The 16,218-nt window shown below is 37.4% G+C and overlaps 1 long non-coding RNA gene across 1 annotated transcript; it reads left to right on the top strand.

The window, feature by feature from the left end:
* Positions 1 to 8,318: 8,318 nt before the first annotated feature.
* On the top strand, positions 8,319 to 13,905 carry LOC121030227 (uncharacterized). The gene is made up of 3 exons (XR_005790126.1): positions 8,319 to 8,402; positions 8,502 to 8,644; positions 13,762 to 13,905. It is a non-coding gene; the product is annotated as an uncharacterized LOC121030227 (long non-coding RNA).
* The last annotated feature ends 2,313 nt before the right edge of the window (positions 13,906 to 16,218 follow it).

Raw genomic sequence — 16,218 nt, 5'->3', positions numbered from 1 at the left:
AGAGCCCCAGGCCCTGGTAGTCCCTTCCAGGGACACTGGTTACCTGAGCCCTCAGGGACAGAGGTCCCTGAGGGCATTCAGATCTCCAGTGATTGTCTCCACATCAGGGGCATGGCTTATGGGGTTTTCATTTTGGTTGTCCCCTCGGAGGATGTTCTCATTTTAGTGCTTTCAACAGCCATATAAATGGCACTTGGTGCCAGGACCTGGTGAAGTCCAGTCTGACATAGTACGTAAGGCCACAACCATAAGGCCTCAGATTCTTTTTTTTTTAAGCCTCCTTTTGTTTTTATTTTTATTTTTTCTCTTATTTTCCTCTTGATCTTGGTTGTAATATACCCAATTGGCAGCTCGTAATGTTACAGAACCAGGCTGGTACGCTGGCGGAAAAACAAAGCGGCACTCGGAGATCTTGGTGGATTGGAGGTTTATTTAACACTGGCGGGCTCGCAAAACATAAGAGACTCTTAAAAACTGAGAACAAACTGAGGGTTGATGGGGGGTGGGAGGGAAGGGAGGTTGGGTGATGGGTATTGAGGAGGGCACCTGTTGGGATGAGCACTGGGTGTTGTATGGAAACCAATTTGACAATAAATTTCATATTTAAAAAATAAATAAATGAAAAAAAAAAAAACCCAAAACACTGGCGGGCTCAGAGGAGACCGTTTCTCCAAAGATCTGAGCGCCGAATGCAAGTGGGGAGGGTCATTTATTGTCATCAGCTTCCATATCTGTGAGGGTTTTCACACACACAGCAAACAAAGGAAGAAGAACCCGGAGGAGGGGTCTCTAAGCTAGAGACCAGAGCTTGATTTAGCCCCAACCACCATTTTTGGTGCAGTACTTTATTCACTTCTCCAACAGTAAGAGCTCCTCCAGGGTCCCCTTAAGCCCAACAGCCAATTTTTGCATTTTCTCTGAATATCTAGTGCTGATTGACTGACAAATTTGCCCTTTAAAATAATGTCAGCCTTAGGGGTGTCAGGGGAGATAGCCATATATTTAATGAGAGCCTCTCTCAACCTCTCCAGGAAGGCCATCAGGCTCTCATTTTGTGTTTGTAAAATAGTGGCTAATTTAGCATAATTTAAGGGCAAAATCTTAGATTTTCTTAATTTTTTAAAAAAACATCTGTGTCAGTAAGAGTCTGATTTGACAAAAGCATTACATCTTTCCAGGTCAAATAAAAAACATATGTAATATTCTGAAAAGCCTTCATATGTTTATATGATCAGAAAATTTACCTAGATCTCCTTTTATCTGTCTTAAACCTTGTAATATAAAGGTTTTTTTTTTTCTTTCTTTCTTTTTTTCTGACATTCTAGCTTCTTGTAAGGGAAACATGCCAGTTACATTATGGGGAGGGCCTGGACAAGGTGGGTAGCAGAGAGCAGAATTGTATTTTTTTTATATAGTTTAAGGACCCAAGGAGGAGGAGGTTGAGGGGGGAGACTTCCTTTCCTCCTTCTCTGCGTCTGTTTTGGGTACAGGTAAGGGGCCCTTAATTGTTTCCCCTCCTGATTGCTGGACTTTAGAAAGGGTTGCCGTTAAGTTAGTATCCACCTTACATTGTTTACATATATCTTGATTTTTTTTCCTTAAGGCCCCAAAACAGTGAACATAGGGGAATTCTCCCCATTTTTCTTCACATTTGCAAAACAAGTCCACTTGTAGGATAGTATTGTCACTGATATTTCCCTCTGAGGTCCAGGTTCCCTCCTCCAATTTGTACTGGGGCCAAGCCTTGATGCAAAAGAAAATGAATCGTAATGCATTCCAAAGGAGCAATCGCCTTGGTCGGGGAATTATTCACCTATAGAAAAAAGGAAGAAAGTTGTCCCTTATCTCAATTTCCTATAGCTGGCCAGGAGAAACCTCATCACCTGGCTCAGAATTTTTGCTGGCTATGCTACTGGCAGCCAAAAGCCCTGTCAGTCTTGTGAGGTGCTGGGAGTAGTCATTCTTACCCAGGCTTGACCCTACCTCTGAGAGCTGACCTGGTCTTTCCTGTTTTTTCTTACCCCTCCATTTCCCACCTGCAGGACCTTGGGGGTATGGACTGTGACCAAGCAAGACTTTCCTGGTTGTCGTGGGATACTCATTTTATCTTGGCCCAATGATAACTTACATATTGATCACTGGCCTTTGAGCGAGCAGATTAAAGGGCCAAAGTTATGGCCTATTCCCCTGCATTTTTCCACAATGCCCACGAAAATATGTTTCAACCATGTGGATATCCATTTTTGGCATACAGTGGGCTATGCTTAGTAAAATGGCTCCCAAGTATCTTAGTAAAAGCCCTTCGTGTATCATCCCTCCCTCAAATGGCAGAGGCATCCATTCATCTGCTGAACAGGAACAACACAAATGTGAAGGATTTGGAGGCTGGCACCAAGGGTATTGCCATCCTTTTTTCAGTCTTTGGATCAAAGCAGGAGGAATTTTAATCTTAACCCAGTGTACTTTTAAAATCCATTTATTTTAACCTTAGTCCGTCTTGACCACATATAAAATTTCTTTTTAAAGATTTTCCTTCATGAATCTTCTACAACTTTTCTTTGCATTTAGATTTTTTCCCAAGCCATTTCTCTCCAAATAACCAGTCTCATTTAGGACAAAATCACTTTCTTTTACCGCCAACAAAAATATATATTTCCATTTTTTATATCTTTCTTTCATATCTCCTACTTTTCTACATACAGAGTTGTTTTTCTTATTTTTATCAGTTTTAACTACATTTAGCAGAATTTTAACTCTTAGAAAGCTTAGTCTCCAGTGAAAATTAAGTAGTAACCAATTGTGAACTCTATGTTACATTAGAATTTTTTTTGTTGTTGGCAAAGTTATGAATCCATTAAGCACAAAGCATGTTTTCGCACAGATCCAAATATCCTTAGGGTTTTTTGTTTTGTTTTGTTTTTGTTTTTGTTTTTGTTTTTGTTTTGCAACAAGCCAGAAGCACAAAACTACATCTAGTAATTAGTGCTTTTATTAGCCTCTTATCTCGTTAGATATCCAATGAATTCAATCTCAATTTATCATGCAAGCAAAACTTTAACATTTTAGGTTACCAAAGACTTTGAAAGTTATCTTAACAATTACCCATGAAAACTGAGACAAAGTTAACTGTCACTTTAAGTTATCCCTTTGTTGGGGCGCCTGGATGGCGCAGTCGGTTAAGCGTCCGACTTCAGCCAGGTCACGATCTCGCGCTCTGTGAGTTCAAGCCCCGCGTCAGGCTCTGGGCTGATGGCTCAGAGCCTGGAGCCTGTTTCCGATTCTGTGTCTCCCTCTCTCTCTGACCCTCCCCCGTTCATGCTCTCTCTCTGTCCCAAAAATAAATAAACGTTGAAAAAAAAAAATTTAAGTTATCCTTTTGTTAACAAATTGGAACAGAGGTAACATGAGCTTATTTGACCTCCAGCAAATCTAGGTAGAATAAAAGCTTGTTTTTTTTTTTAATATTTTTTTTTAATGTTGATAAACATTAGACAAACCAACAAACTTAAATTAGCTTAAATACTGAATATGTTTTATTTGGGTCCACATAAGACAATTTGTTCCCATGGTTACTTTTTACCTGGAAAGTTGGTGGGGAAATCAGAAGTCAGTGGTCTTCACTCCTTGACATCTAAGGTGGGAGGACCTGATGGTGTCTGAGGCATTGAGGAGTCAGTTGTGTGGGCCGCCCTCCCCCCCAAGCTGGTGCAGACACAGGAGTGGGGGAAGGGAAGGCAGAAGACACGAGGTGCCAGAGGAAGGCAGAGAAAGAGAATTCCCAGTTTTAAATCTTGTCAGCTCAGAGGAGCAGACTCCAGGTTTCTTTTGTTTTGTTTTGTTCTCCACTAGTGGAATTAGGCAGTTCATGTCTGTCTGGAGAAGACAGTGAATTTCCCTGAAACAAAGGGAGTTTTGGCAGCTGCTTGGGAATATTCCTTAAAATCCCCGTCCTGAGGTAGAATAACCAGAGACAGTTGGCTCTAATTATCATAGTCATTGACCCAGGAAATGAACATGAGACAAGTCACAGGGCGACTCCAACCTGCTACCCGGTGCCCAGGGCCCAGCGCCTTAGAGTTGCAGCTTCGTTCCTCGTCCCCTGTGGAACCACTAGTGTAACTCTGGGAGGTGATCCCTTCTGCCTCTTATGGGCAGGTCTGCCGAAAGGAACATGGGTTCTTACCAGTCTGATGGGCACTCCCTGGGCCGGTTCCTGGACCTCACGGGTTCCGTTGGCAGACATGGAGTCCTCACCGGGGTGTGCTGGTAAGGCTAGTCTTCTGCAGATCAAGGGGTCTGCTGGTGCTAGGAGAGGCTGCTGGTGCTAGGAGAGGCCGTCTCTCCTGGTGCCCCCAGGTTCCTATCCCCAGTGGCAAAGGAGGTGGAAATGCACTGTTTCCGAATCCTGGATGCAAGCCCCCAAGTAATGTAGCAGGATTCTCGCCCAGAGAGCCGTGACATCAAGGCTTTTCTTTCCAGGAAGCAACTTTATTCCTGCTGGCACCACTCAGTTGGGTTTGTACCGGAAGAACTGAGCCCCAAGCACCATGTGCATAGTTGTTAATATATTTTTTACTTATTTGTCTCCTATATATGGTAACACACAAACATGCAGTCTGATTAAGTGGTCTCATGTTACAAGGTCATGAGGGATGTTGTCACGTATGTGTATAGCCAGGTTGTCTTGAGGTTTTGTGTTTTTTTTTCCCTTAGGAGCTCCTACCACAATATAATTTACTGTATATAATTCTATATAGTATATATGTGAACAGATATATAGATATAAATACCTTGTGATGTATTTATTCCATTTTTAATTTAGAATATTATAAAATGTTGCAAAAACCTTTTCTAGATTTCTGTCTTTATCTTGACCCCACTTTGTCTGAGTATGATGAACTTGGTGCATGTACTTCTAATATTATTCTGCACATTTTTATAGTAAAGGTATCCATTAAAATGAGATATTGTTTTGTGCCTTATATTTTAAATGATAACATAAATGACAATACTTTTGCCACTTGCCCCTTTTATTTAGCATCATATTTTTAAACTATATCCTTATTGATACATACAGACTTGGCTCATTCCTTTTAAGTTCAGTTGACTATTTTCTAGTTAACACCTCATAGTTATCAGGTCATATATTTGTTTTCTCAAGGGTCAAATGTGTTCTGCTTTGTTTAATTTTGCCTTGTTTTGCTTTAATTTTTTTTTCTCTAAAAAAATTAGGGAGTTTCAAAAACACCAATAAAAATGTGTTCTGTGGCTTTTTTTCAGTTTTGTCAATGATGGGGCCAGGGGGAGAGCCTTTTAGTCAGGAGCAGAAAGAATCAGGTTAATTCACAAAGTTCACTGCGTTATTATTCACTTTAACCCTGAGAAGAAAAGATCAAAAGCTCCACACATCACTACAAGTCCAGTAATTTGGAAGACACCTCATACGTGATGCCCAAATATGTCCCATACATGACATCACAACCACTAACACATATATTTGTAAGTCAGAAGATTATCTTCTGGATGATCTGTATGCTACAAATGCCTTTTATTCTATGGACAACAGTTTCAAGGGTTGAGAAGTACAATGCTTTCTTCAACAAAAGTTTAAGTATAAAATAATCATTGATCCTTGATACAAAATATTCCTGTTAGAAAATATATGATCAAATGAAATTTCAAAGGTGCAGGCCAAAATATGATCTTTTAAGTCATACAAAAAAGTTGCGGGGGTGGACTATACTTTGAACTATATGTTTTCTTTTAAAATAATAGTTTTTTTTTTCTTCTTTGGGCAAAAATATTTAGTTTCTTGAAATGTATTTATATTAGACACCTTTACCTTTCCTATTTTATGACCTGATTTTAATTTGCTTAGCTCTGGCACATAGGTTGAGCAACATATTTTACAGTGAAGTCAAAACCTGACAGATTTATGGGGTGCCTGGGTGGCTCAGTCAGTTAAGTGGCCAACTTCAGCTCAGGTGATGATCTCACAGTTTGTAAGTTAGAGCCCAGCATCAGGCTCTGTGCTCACAGCGCAGAGCCTGGAAACTTCTTCGCATTCTGTGCCTCACTCTTTCTCTGCCCCTATCCCACTTGCACTTTGTATCTCTCTCTCTCAAAAGTAAACATTAAAGAAAAACAAAAAGTAAAAGTTAAGGGATTATATATACACATACCCTGATTAAAGGTACTTCTTTTATAAATGGTTATAAACTTATCTTTTTTTGTGGTTAATTGAGAAAAGCATTCTAGTTATGAACAAGATTTTGACAAGTTATAAACAGTGTCTTATCAAATCTGAGACGCTGTCAAATATACCTCCCTTCCTTCTTATAATTTCTTTTTCAGAGAAATAATATCAGGTGTATGAAAGCCTCTTAAAAAAATAAAAATAAAATAAAATAATAAAAAAATTAAAAAATAAATAAATAAAATAAAAATTAAAAAAAAAAGAAAGCCTCTTATTTTCCTCCAGTATATATAATATTGACTAGATTGAGTTATACATTCTTCATTTTTTTAGGAAAATATCCTGTTTATTAAAAAGGTTTATTTTTATTTTATTTCGTAGGAAGAATGAATTTAAATTTAATCAACTCCCCCATTTGTTTGGCCTCAATCCATATAGTTAGATTTTTTTAATCTGACATACTGATATGATGAAAATATAATAACTTAGTATTGAATTAAGTAGTGACTATTATAGATTATATTTCTTATTTGATGTGAGTTATTTGACATTTTTACAAATTTCCAGTAGATATCTTGGGGAATTTTTTGTTCATTTGTTATTATTCCTCAGTTTTAAAAAAATGTCGACAGGGAATATTGGCACTAAAATTTCATGATTTAGATTTTTCTTTATAATTACTATTTTGTATGAAAGTTTCATGGGTATTAGAAAATAATATTTATACTTTTCTTTTTGAGGGAGAGAGAAAGAGAGAGAGCCTGAGCAGAAAGGGGCAGAAGGAGAGAGAGAAAAAATCTTAAGCAGGCTCCACACCCAGTGAAGCCCAACACAGGGCCTTGATCTCATGACGACAAGGTCATGATCAGAGCTGAAATCGAGTCAGATGCTTAACCAGTTGAGCCACCCAGGAGCCCCATGTATATTTTTATAATGTTCCATGTAAAATATACATTATTGATTACATCATTCACATATACTGTGAATGTATCTATATTATCTTTTGACTTAAATTTTTTACAAACGATTGAATGATGTGTGTTAAAATCATTTCCTAAGAATGTCTTTTTGCTTTACATTGTAATATATTTACCCATAAGAAACCTTTTTATCCAGTTTAATTATTTTGACTTTAAATCTTCTTTGTCATGCATTAATACTGACTCTCATTTGTTCATTACTGATGATCACCACACCAGCTCTTCCACATCAGCTCATAAAATCAGAGGACCAAATTATTGCTTTATGATGAAATGTCAAACTAAACACTTGCATGGATGTGAGTGGCTGCTTTTCTCACTACAAGCAAAGCTACACTATTATGATGAGAAGTTTGATTGTGAGAAAGGAATCAAGTAAGTGTAGTTAACTAACATGACCAGACACCTGATGGTATTAAGAGGGGCAATACACTGGCCTTTGTATTGAATGACTCAAAAATGGAGAATCTTTATAGGTTATAGGCTACACTTCTCTTTCTTTTATTAAAATACCTTTGTATTTAATTTTGTTTTATCATGTCAGAAGTTTGAGTTTATAAATAACATACTATAAGTTTCTGACCCAATAAAAGATAAGTTCTCATGGAGTGAGAATTTGCATATGTCTGAGGACTCACCTCTCGAAGTAGAAGGCTGGTTTCTAGCTTTCATTGGCCATAAAATATGGCAGACCTCAATGCCTTCTCTGACTGGGGCCACTCACATTCTTCTTTTTTAATACAGGCTTTTAATATATTTTGGTAATTATTATTTTTAATTATTACAAAAAAGTTTGCAGCTACACAGAGTAAAAGTTTCTTACTTTGAATGATACAATATCTTCATGTTTATGGTTATGACACAGTTTCTATCAGATTATTTTCAGTGTCTATTCAAAATTTGGGTCTCTGAAGAAAAGAGAATGAAAACATTTAGATTATAGTATTATGATGACAGATAAAATGTCCATTTGTGTGTGTGTGTGTGTGTGTGTGTGTGTGTGTGTGTGTGTGTGTAATTAGTAAAGTATGAGACTTGGTTGGAGAAAGCATTGTGACATCATACTGAAGCTGTCCTATCCATGTTGGTTGTTAGAAACCAATTAGCTGGAATAGTGTTCTTCTATAAGATCAAGGATGACAGTGGCTGACCTCCCACTCCAACTACATATACACAGCTCCATACTCTCAGAGAGTCCTGCATCCCACAATGGGGGCAAACTGGGAGTAAATATGTCACTTGGCATTCTGTGTACCAGCACTGGAATGCTACTCTCAGAAGAACTGGAGAGATTGATGCTTGCTTCTCATCTGCTCTTGTCCCAGAACCCAGCTTCTGCACTTTGTGGCATTAGGTTCTGCTGGTTATCTATTGGACTCTGACCTTACCCATGATGTCTTAACTGTTGCTCAGCCTTCCCATATTCTCTCACCTGTACTACATCTTGCAAGATTCTACAAAATTTCTGGTATGTGGCTGGCACTTGTCCTCTATTTTCAATGTAGTACAAATATTTCCCTGTGGATTGAAGGAGTTGGAGAGATAGTGGGAAAGAAGTCAAATGAGCAAGGCCAGTTTTCCCTGTTACAGTGAAATATGTCATTAACTTAATTTAGACTGTTTAATCAACCTTTTAGTGAATTGCTTTGTAATAGTTAAAGGCATACTGGGCTGAGACTAAGGACAAATAGACCTGTTAGGAACCTACTACATGAACTTACCCCGGCCACCTAATCAATTGGAGCTTCAGGTTTATTACCTGAAATATGAGATAAAAAGGGTTTTTTTTGGGTTTTAAAAACTTTTTTTAATGTTTATTTAATTTTGAGACAGAGACAGAGACAGAGAGACAGAGTGTGAGTGGGGGAGGGACAGAGAGAGTGGGAGGCACAGAATCCAAAGCAGACTCCAGGCTCTGAGCCATCAGCACGGAGCCAGATATGGGGCTCAAACCCACAGACTGCGAGATCATGACCTGAGCTGAAGTCGACCACTGAGCCAACTGAGGCACCCAGGTGCCCCAAAAAGGGTTTTGATCTGTAAAGTTCCTCTCACCTATCTTTCTTAATGACTCTGTGGGTTTTTGTTTTCTTTTGTTTTGTCTTGTTTTTAATGTTTATTTATTTATTTTGAGAGAGACAGTGCAAGCAGGGGAGGGGCAGAGAGAGAGGAAGAGAGAATCCCAAGCAGGCTCCATGCTGCCAGCACAGAGCCCAATGTGGGGCTCAATCCCATGAACCATAAGATCATGATCTGAGCTGAAACCAAGAGTAGGACATTTAACCAAGTGAGCCAGCCAGGTGCTGCACTGACTCTGTTTTTTAACTGAAGCATTTCAGTAGGACTACATTTCATTGCTATTTGACTATTATGAGTTAACCCTGACATGTGTGTAAAAGTCTATTCCTAAATAAGGAGTGTCATTCCCTCTGAATTTTGTGCAGACTGCAGTAATGACAAATAACCTCTGTGCACCCACTTTATGTATCTATCACATGGTAATTATTCCTTTATAATATTTGATACTGTAGATATTTTAAGGGCCATTTCTCCTGGCTGTTCTTGCTGAAAGATGTTATGCTCCATTACTCAACATTTAGAACTAATGACAGTTCCTCAGCTTGTTGTCAGCTAGCTCCCACTTTTATCTCCAGGACACTCATGATGGCAAAGGGCATCTTTTGAAAGATTTTAAAATCAAGAGAGGTCATGTTCATGAAGTCCTTGGTCCCTGTCAATTCTTCAGCAAAATATTTAGTCACCTGACAGCTGATAGGGAGGCAAACGCACGTTGGGAAGCTCCAAGTCACTAAGGAAGTAGCAAACAAAACTGCTGCTTGTAAAAGGGAGGTAGTACTTAATGCTTTCCTAGCAGTTTAATTTATTTCATTGCTTCATGCCATGGTAAGTCATGCAAAATTGTCAGATACAGAAAATTTTTTGGGATTGGTATATATGATGACAAAATTATATTAACTAAATTGACCAGCAAATTTTTCAAATATCTTATTACCTAATATCTAAAGAGTTTTTCTTTTCTTTTTAATTGTGGTTGGAAATACATTTGACTCTTGGAATGGATCATAGGTGTTACCTTGTACTCCATCCCAGCCAGTTCAGTGAGTCCTTCTACTATAGCCATGGCAGGTGGCCATCAGCTTTTATTAAGCATGTCTCATTATAGAGAAATATCTATTACCAGCCTAGATATTTCTGTTTTTTAACACATTTTTTAAAACTTAAGTTTACTAATTTCCCCTGGATTCTACCAGTTGGTCCTAATTTTTCACCTACACCCTCCCCCCAGTCTTATCGTCCACCTCTGTATCTGCATAAAGGAGAGGCCTCTTTCATTCAAGCATGTAGAGTCATCTGACAAGTCAGTTATGTATATGATGTGGGTGTAATTAATACCTACTATATATGATGCATCATGCCAGATGCTAGAGTAAAATAGTGATTATGGTAACAATTGTAGCTGCCCTCAGAGAATTTACTCACGAGGAGAAATGTAGACAAATGGACTTTTCATTTCAATATATGATCAGTGTTTCAAATCTCTGAATACAAGTTTTGGTAAATACCGTTGCAAAGAATATATGTTCAATCCTCCCCACACCAAAAATTAATAATTTTAACAATATATTACATTTTTGTAGTACTTAAAATATAATATTACATTGCATCTGTGTAGTACTTAATAGAATAAGAATGAAAAAATCCTCTTCATAATAATTGGGAGTGCCACCTCAATAGTACTTTAATGTGTATTGTCACCTTGGCTTCATTGTTTTTCTTCCAAATTTTTATTTAAATTCTAGTTAGTTAACTTATAATGCAATATTGGTTTCAGGAGTAGAATTTAGTGATTCATCACTTACATGTAACACCCAGTGCTCATCATAGCAAGTGCCCTCCGTAATGCCCATCATCCATTTAGCCCCTCCTCCAACCTCCTTCCTCCATCAACCCTCAGTTCTCTCTTGATAAGAGTCTCTTATGGTTTGCTTCCCTCTCTCCTTTTGTTCCCCTTCCTGTATGTTCATATGATTTATTTCCTAAATTCCACGTATGAGTGAAATAATGTGGTATCTGTCTTTCTCTGACTGACTGATTTTGCTTAGCATAATATACTCTAGTTCCATCCACATTGCTGCAAATGACAAGATTTCATTCTTTTTGATGGCCAAATAATATTCCATTGCATATACTGACCATATCTTCTTTATTAATTCATCAATAGATGGACACTTGGGTTCTTTCTATAGTTGGCTATTGTTGATAATGCTGCTGTAAACATCAGGATGCATGTATCCCTTCAAATCTGTATCTTTGTATCCTTTGGGTAAATATCTCATTGTGCAACTGCTGGATCATAGGGTAGTTCTATTTTTAGTTTTGGAAGGAACCACCGTACTGTTCTCCAGAGTGGCTGTACAAGTTTGCATTCCCACCACCAGTGCAAGAGGGTTCCCCTTTCTCTGCATCCTCACCAACACCTGTTATTTCTTGTGTTGTTAATTTTAGCCATTGTGACAGGTGTGAGGTGGTATCTCATGGTGGTTTTGATTTGCATTTCCCTGATGATGAGTGATGTTGAACATCTTTTTACGTGTTTGTTAGCCATCTAATGTCTTCTTTGGAAAAATATGTGCCTATGTCTTCTGCCCATTTCTTAACTGGATTATTTGTTTTTTTGGGTGCTGAGTTTGATAAGTTCTTTATAGATTTTGGATACTAATTCTTTATCAGATATGTCATTTGAAAATATCTTCTCACATTCCATAGGCTGCCTTATAGTTTTGTTGACTGTTTCCTTTGCTGTGTAGAAGCCTTTTGTCTTGATAAAGTCCCAATAGTTCATTTTTGCGTTTGTTTCCCTTGACTCTGGAGACATGTCTAGTAAAACATTGCTCTGGCCAAGGCCAAAGAGGTTGCTGCCTGTGTTCTCTTCTAGGATTTATATGGTTTCCTCACATTTAGATATTTCATCCATTTTGAATTTATTTTTGTGTATGGGGGTAAGGAAGTTATCCAGGAAGTGATTCATTATTTTGCATGTTACTGTACTGTTTTCCCAAGACCATTTTTGAAGAGATTGTTTTTGCCACTGAATATTTTTTCCTACTTTGTTGAAGATGAGTTGACCATACAGTTGTGGGTCCATTTCTGGGTTTTCTATTCTGTTCCATAGATCTATGTGTCTCTTTTTGTGCCAGTACCATATAGGCTTGGTGACTACAGCTTTGTAATATAGCTTAGAGTCCTTCATTTTTAAGTAAGAGAAACTGATTCATCAGCATCTCATTTAAAGTCATAGAATTAGTGAGTGGAAGACCTAGATTCAATACCCAGTTCTCCAACTCAGGTGTCTGCTGAATATTAGCCATTGGAAAAGCAGCTTTGTGTTTGCATGGGGAAGAGGTATCATGTGCTTTTGAATCAGTCTTATAAAGTGATACTAAGTAGCATAAATGGCAAGCAGGTCCAACAGAGGAATGGACATTTAGAAAGAACTTACTTGTATATGCATATTTAAAATATGAATATTTATAACAAAAATTGTTTTAATTGATGCTCAAGTAATAGTGATATGGTTGTTAGAAACGCACATTGCAATTTTAGATGTGAATAATTTGAAATATGTTTACAAGAAGCAAAGACACTTCATTAGATAGCTCTGGAAATAAGTATTGAAGGTGTCTACATTTACTATTCCAGTGGACTTCAGGCTTCACACAGTCAGATAAGCCTACTGAAAACAAATTGCAAGGGTGCCTATAAAATAAGTACCAAAAAACATCACAGGACACTTGAACTTCATAACTCTCAGAATTTTGTCTTGATTAATTCTGAGAGTGAGTAGTATCTAATAGATATTGATTGTCCTGAAAATGTTAATCAATGGCAGAAGAGTCAGAGGTGAGTCAGTTAGTCCTGGGTTATTATTCTGCACAGAACTCTATCATTCAATTTTTGCTGTTAATGAACACGTGATCAAGAAATTTAAAAAAACCCACAACTATAAAGGTATATAGACTATTTTCCTGTCATGTGGACATTTGTTTAGAACCTCAGGAATTAAAGGCATTTAAGCTTTTCTTTCTTAGATAGTCTTAACAGTAACAGAGAGAATTTGTACTTAATTGAGAAGGTTTAATCATCACTATTTCTAGTTAACTTCAATTTCACACAATTTGTAAAAAACATACATGAATACTTTAAATGACTTTCTAATTCCAAAAGTGAGAAAGAAAGTCCAGAACTGCCTTAACATTTTCATGGATATATTGATTCTTTAAAGTTCATGTTTGCAAGTACATTTCAATTTACAAGTGACTGTAAAGTAGTCATAAAAAAGCAAGTATACTATTTACCCTCAAAGCCTTATTTCAAATATGTTCCACAGAAGATAATAGTATGACACTTGAGGCAAGATAATTTTAGAGAACTTGAGAGAAGTAATATCACTTTTTGGATAAAACACGTAATTGGAAATTATAGAAAATAATACTTAGATACATAATTCATTCATTTTATGTAACTCAACAAATAATATTTAAAATCCAATTTCTTTCCTTGCAGGTCAAGAAAATGCATCTGTTTCCCTTTGCTCATCCTTTACATAATTCTGACTCTAAAACTGAGGGTAGGTGGAACTTTTTTTTTTTAATTTGATTTAACTTTACTTTTTATTTTTTAAAATTTAAATCCAAATTAGTTAGTATATAGTGAAGCAATGATTTCAGTAGATTCCCTAATGCCCCTTACCCATTTAGCCCATCCCCCCCTCCCACAACCCCTCCAGCAACCCTCAGTTTGTTCTTCATATTTATGAGTCTCTTTTGTTTTGTCTCCCTCCCTGTTTTTATATTATTTTTGTTTCCGTTCCCTTATGTTCATCTGTTTTGTCTCTTAAAGTCCTAATATGAGTGAAGTCATATGATTTTTGTCTTTCTCTGACTGACTAATTTCACTTAGCATAATACCCTCCAGTTCCATCCACGTAGTTGCAAATGGCAAGATGTCATTCTTTTTGACTGCTGAGTAATACTCCATTCTATATATATACCATATTTTCTTTATCCATCCATCCATAGATAGACATTTGGGCTCTTTCCATACTTTGGCTATTGTGGATAGTGCTGCTATAAACATGGGGGTGCATTTGTCCCTTGGAAACAGCATACCTGTATCTCTTGGATAAATACCTAGTAGTGCAATTGCTGGGTCATAGGGTAGTTCTATGTTTAGTTTTTTGAGAAACCTTCATACTGTTTTCCAGAGTGGCTGCACCAGCTTGCCTTCCCACCAACAATGCAAAAGAGATCCTCTTTCTCCACATCCTCGCAAACATCTGTTGTTGCCTGAGTTGTTAACGTTAGCCATTCTGACAGGTGTGAGGTGGTATCTCATTGTGGTTTTGATTTGTATTTCCCTGATGATGGAGTGATGTTGAGCATTTTTTCATGTGTTGGTTGGCCATCTGGATGTCTTCTTTGGAGAAGTGTCTATTCATGTCTTTTGCCCATTTCTTTGCTGGATTATTTGTTATTTGGGTGTTGAGTTTGATAAGTTCTTTGTAGATTTTGGATACTAACCCTTTATCTGATATGTCATTTGCAAATATCTTCTCCCATTCTGTCAGTTGCCTTTTAGTTTTGCTGATTGTTTCCTTCGCTGTGCAGAAGCTTTTTATTTTGATGAGGTCCCAGTAGTTCATTTTTGCTTTTGTTTCCATTGCCTCTGGAGACATGTTGAGTAAAAAATTGCTGCGGGCAAGATCAAAGGGGTTTTTGCCTGCTTTCTCCTCGAGGATTTTGATGGCTTCCTGTCTTACATTGAGGTCTTTCATCCACTTTGAGTTTATTTTTGTGTATGGTGTAAGAAAGTGGTCCAGGTTCATTCTTCTGCATGTCACTGTCCAGTTTTCCCAGCACCACTTGCTGAAGAGACTGTCTTTATTCCATTGGATATTCTTTCCTGCTTTGTCAAAGATTAGTTGCCCATATGTTTGTGGGTCCATTTCTGGGTTCTCTATTCTATTCCATTGATCTGAGTGTCTGTTCTTCGGAACTTCTTTTTTTAAGTTTATTTATTTATTTATTTATTTATTTATTTATTTATTTAGAGAGAGGGCACACAAGCAGAGGAGGGGCAGAGAGAGAGGATGAGAGAGAATCCAAAGCAGGCTCCATGCTGTCAGTGCAGAGCCCAACGGGAGCCTTGAACCCACAGACCATGAGATCATGACCTGAGATGAAATCAAGAGTTAGATGCATAACCAACTCAGCCTCCCACATGCCCCTACTTCTTTTTTTTAAGTTTTTAATTTTAATTCTAGTAAACACACAGTGTTATATTAGTTTCAGGTGTACTATATGGTGATTCAACAATTCTATACATTACTTAGGGTTCATAATGGTAAGTGTATTCTTTAATACACATCACCTATTTAACCCATTCCCTTCCCCCCACCTCACCTCTGGCAACCATCAGTGTGTTCTCTATAGTTGTCTGTTTCTTGGTTTGTCTCTCTCTCTCTCTTTCTTTCCTTTGCTCATTTGTTTTCTTTCTTAACTTACTATTAGGAGTAAAATGACATGGTATTTGTGTTTCTCTTTTTCACTTAGCAGTATACTTTCTAAATCTATCCATGTTGTTGCAAATGGCAAAATTTCATTATTTTTTATGGCTGAATAATAACTCTCTGTGTGCATGTGTGTGTGTGTGTGTGTGTGACATTTTCTTTATCAATGGACACTTGAGCTATTCCATAATTTGGCTGTTGTAATAATGCTGCAATAAACATGGAGGCGCATGTTCCCTTTGAATTGATGTTTTTGTATTTTTAGGGTAAATACCTAGTAGTGCAATTACTGGATCATAAGGTAGTTCTATTTTTAACTTTTCGGAGCCTCAATACTGTTTTCCACAGTAGCTGCTTAGCTGCTTCAGTTTGCATTCCCACCAACAGTGTTAGAGGGTACGTTTTTCTCCACTTTCTCACCAATGCTTGTTGTTTTTTGTGTTCTTGATTTT

The sequence above is a fragment of the Herpailurus yagouaroundi genome, unplaced genomic scaffold, assembly GCF_014898765.1.
Source record: "Herpailurus yagouaroundi ecotype Mexico unplaced genomic scaffold, PumYag 140, whole genome shotgun sequence".
Classification (NCBI taxonomy): Eukaryota; Metazoa; Chordata; class Mammalia; order Carnivora; family Felidae; genus Herpailurus; species Herpailurus yagouaroundi.
This window is presented reverse-complemented; position numbering and strand designations above follow the sequence as displayed.